The sequence below is a fragment of the Triticum dicoccoides genome, chromosome 1B (genome assembly GCF_002162155.2).
Source record: "Triticum dicoccoides isolate Atlit2015 ecotype Zavitan chromosome 1B, WEW_v2.0, whole genome shotgun sequence".
NCBI lineage: Eukaryota > Viridiplantae > Streptophyta > Magnoliopsida > Poales > Poaceae > Triticum > Triticum dicoccoides.
In genome coordinates this window covers 240,606,206-240,611,049 of record NC_041381.1, presented here as the reverse complement: position 1 = coordinate 240,611,049, position 4,844 = coordinate 240,606,206, and positions in this window count along the sequence as shown.

The window sequence follows — 4,844 nt, the reverse complement described above, 5'->3', positions numbered from 1 at the left end:
AATTGGAGTACCAAATGACCATTGTAAAAATGTTCCACTAGCCACATTAAATACTTTGCAATATTTAGTACTGCCATAAAAAGGTTTGGTGAGCATTTGAATTCATTTGGGTTTTGCATAGATGCAAATGGATTAAAAGGTTGTTTTGGGCACTGCTTTAAATAGGTTAGGGGCATTTTAAAATTTCAAATAATATTGGTTCATTCAAGACAATTAGTTAGTGAATTTTTGCAACCAGCAAACATTTTTGTTTTACCGTTTGAAGAAACAATTATGTGACTTGAAATTTAAATTTGAATTAGACTCTGCTTTTCTAACAAGTGGAAATTTGGCTTAGTCAAACTGGATGACATGGCACCATTAGGGGAGATTACTGTATGACAATTCTCGGGGTGTTACGCTACAGAAAAAATAATCAACGCAAAAACACGTTTCTGTGATTTATTAAAATTATTCTCATGCGCGTAAAAGTTTCTCTTTTTCAGCAGACTCAAATTAACTATCACCATAGGTTATCCTATAGGTTCTACTTGGCAAAAACACTAATTAGAACATAAAACCACATCTAAACAAAAGCTATATGATTTATTTATTGAATAAAAGCAAGGAAAAATATTGGGTTGTCTCCCAACAAGCGCTTTTCTTTAAAGCCTTTTACCTAGGCATTGATAATTTTAATGATGCTCACATGAAAGACAAGAATTGAAGCGCAAAGAAAGCATCATGAAATATGTGACAAACACATTTAAGTCTAACATACTTCCTATGCAAAGGCATTTTATAAGCAAATAAATTTGCAAGGCAATCAAAAACTAGCATATGCAAGGAAGAAGAAAGAGACGGTAGCAATCTCAACATGACGAGAGGTAATTTAGTAAGATAAAAAATTCTACGACCATATTTTCCTCTCTCATAATAATTACATGTGGGATCATAAGCAAATTCAACAAAATAGCTATCACATAAAATATTCTCAACATGATCCACATGCATGCAAAGTTGACACTCTTCCAAAATAGTGGGATTAAGATTAACTAAATTCATGACCTCTCCAAACCCACTTTTATCAAAAATTTCATAAGATTGAACATTCTCCAAATATGTGGGATCTAAAGTTGGCACTCTTCCAAACCCACTTTCAATAATATTGCAAACACTATTATAAATCTCATATTCATCATGGGGCTTAAATAAATTTTCAAGATCATAAAAAGAATCACCCCAATCATGATCATTGCAACAAATAGTAGACATAGCAAAACTAGCATACCGAAGATTAGGGTTTTGCATATTACTAGCACAATTGACATTAATAGAATTTAATAATATCATTGCAATCATTCTTTTTATTCAAAGATCTATCGTGAATCGCTTCATAAAGCACTTCATCACAAATTCCAGATTCACTAATTTCAAGAAAAACCTCATAAAGATAATCTAGTGCACAAAACTCACTAGCAATTGGTTCATCATAATTGGATCTCTTAAAAAGATTGGCAAGCGGATGAGGATCCATAGATCTTAGGTTCTCTGTTTAGCAACAAATAAACAACCATTCCAACCAAACTAGCAAATGAGCCAAGTATGACATCAAAGCAAACGAAAAGACGAACAAAAGAGGGGCGAACAAAATGGCAAGGGCGAAGTGGGGGAGAGGAAAACGGGAGGCAAATGGCAAATAATGTAATGCAAGGGAGATGAGTTTGTGATGGATACTTGGTATGTCTTGACTTGAGTGAAGACCTCCCCGACAATGGCGCCAGAAATCCTTCTTGCTACCTCTTGAAGAGGAAAGGGTGATGCAGCAAAGTAGCATAAGTATTTCCCTCAGTTGAGAGAACCAAGGTATCAATCCAGTAGGAGGCTCCTTAAAAGTCCCACGCACCTACACAAACAAACAAGAACCTCGCAACCAACGCGATAAAGGGGTTGTCAATCCCTTCACGATAACTTGCGAAAGTGAGATATGATAGAGATAATAATATAAGATAATTTTTTTTGGTATTTTTATGATATAGATGGAAAATAAAAGATGCAAATAAAAAGTAGATGGAAAACTTATATGATAAAGGATAGACCCGGGGGCCATAGGTTTACTAGTGGCTTCTCTCAAGATAGCATAAGTATTACGGTGGGTGAACAAATTACTGTCGAGCAATTGATAGAAAAGTGCATAGTTATGAGATTATCTAGGCATGATCATGTATATAGGCATCACGTCCATGTCAAGTAGACCTACTCCTGCATGCATCTACTACTATTACTCCACATATCGACCGACTCCTGCGTGCATCTAGAGTATTAAGTTCATGAAGCACAGAGTAACGCATTAAGAAAGATGACATGATGTAGAGGGATAAACTCAAGCAATATGATATAAACCCCATCTTTTTTATCCTTGGTGGCAACAATACAATACGTGCCTTGCTGCCCCTGCTGTCACTGGCAAAGGACACCGCAAGATTGAACCCAAAGCTAAGCACTTCTCCCATTGCAAGAAAGATCAATCCAGTAGGCCAAACCAAACTGATAATTTGAAGAGACTTGCAAAGATAACCAATCATACATAAAAGAATTCAGAGGAGATTCAAATATTTCTCATAGATAAACTTGATCATAAACCCACAATTCATCGGATCTCGACAAACATACCACAAAAAGAGTTACATCGAATAGATCTCCAAGAAGATCGAGAACTTTGTATTGAGATTCAAAGATAGAGAAGAAGCCATCTAGCTAATAACTATGGACCCGAAGGTCTGTGGTAAACTACTCACAACTCATCGGAGATGCCTTGGAGATGATGTAGAGGCCCTCCGTGGTCGATTCCCTCTCCGGCGGAGCGCCGGCGAAGGCTCCAAGATGGGATCTCGCGAATACAGAAGGTTGCGGCAGTGGAAATAGTTTTTCATGGTGCTCTTGGATGTTTTCGAGGTACGTAGATATATATAGGCGAAGGAGGTATGTCAGGGGAGCCACGAGGGACCCACGAGGGTGGGGGGGGGGGGCGCCGGGCACCCTCATGGCCGCCTTGTTTACTTCTTGATGTCCACTCCAAGTCTCCTGTATTGCGTTTGTTCCAAAAATATCATTCCCAAAGGTTTCATTCCGTTTGGACTCCGTTTAATATTCCTTTTCTTCAAAGCACCAAAATTGGCAAAAAAAACAGCAGTTCGGGCTGGGCCTCCGGTTAGTAGGTTAGTCCCAAAAATGATATAAAAGTGTAAAGTAAATCCCATAAACATCCAAAACGGGTAATATAATAGCATGGAACAATCAAAAATTATAGATACGTTGGAGACGTATCACATACCACTGGCGGTTCGTAATGACAAGGCCCATGAAGATATTGAAGATGGCGGTTCATGAAGCGAGCTTACTGAAGGCCAAAGACCCAAAGGCGACTTGAGGCCCATGGGCGTAAACCGCCATAAGTTAACTTGTATGTTAAGGAAAGTGTAGATTCTGTCACCGAGCTGGACACGTTGTGTATGAGCCGGCCGGGACTCTGTAAGCCGCCGGGCATCAGCCTGTGTATATAAAGGGTAGACCCGCGACAATTTATGGCAGGAAAGAAGAGATCAAGAACTAGGTCAAGCGTATTCGCTCCCTGGTAATCGAAGCCCAAGCAATACAACCCTAAACTAGAGTAGGCCTTTTCCTCCACTGCGAGGGGCTTAACCAGTATAAACTATCTGTGTCCCTTGTCCTGTTTTAACCCCTTCAAGCTAACTACATTGCGATGGCTCCACACCTAAGTCCTCATGCTAGGGCATCCGACGTGACAATTCCACGACACACCTCCTCCTCCTCCTCTTCTTCCTCGTCTACCTAATGAGAGGAGACAATTCTCTCCGGACATAGCGTCCGAAGGGCCTCTGTGGCGGGGGCCACCCTTGGGATCCTTGCCCTTCTTCTCCGGCGCTTGATAGGGCGCCGAGACCAACATCTCCGTCAGCTGGGAGTGGCTGTGTCTTTGGGCAGCGAAGCCGGACTTGTGATCCGCTCCGCCTTTTCTGTCCAGCCTATGAAGAAGTGAGTTGATAAGATTCTTGTTGACTAAAAAAATTTTCCAGGCACGTCTTCGGAAAGGTTAATACTTACCGGAGTGGACGGATTCTCGATGTCGAGCCCGACATCTTCGGTCTCCACGGGCAAGTTCTTCTGGGCCTTGAAGAGCAACTTCCATATTTGTTCGTGCGAAGTGCCGAAGAAGCGCTTCAAGGTCCGTGGCTCCTCCGGGTTGAACACCCACATGTGGGAGGCCCGATGCTGGCAAGCGAGGATGTGGTGCAAGAGCATGATTGGCACAGCAGGGCTTGGTGATATAGAACCATTCCTGCTGCCAAACCTTGATGGTCTCGATGAAGGCCCGTTTGGGCCATGTGGCGTTGGGAAGCTTTCTTATCATGGCCCCGCCGCAGTCCGCATGTTGTCCTTCGATCACTTTCGGCTTCACATTAAATATTTTGAGCCATAGGCCGAAGTGTGGGGGGACACGGAGTAGAGCCTCACACACGACGATGAACTTCGAGGTGTGGAGGAAAGAATTCGGGGCTAGATCATGGAAATTTAGCCCATAATAGAACATGAGGCCCTGAACGAAGGGATGGAGTGGAAACCCTATCCCTCTAAGATAATGGGGGAGGAAGACAACCCTTTCGCCGGGCGCCGGAGCGGGGATGATTTGGCCCTCATCGGGGAGCCTGTGTGCAATGTCTGTGGCCAAGTACCCCGTGCTCTGGAGATTCTTCACTTCCTTCTCCATGACGGAGGAGGCCTCCCACTTGCCCTTGGATACTGAGCCGGCCATGGCTGGAGAAGGTGGTGGCGGTGAGGTAGAC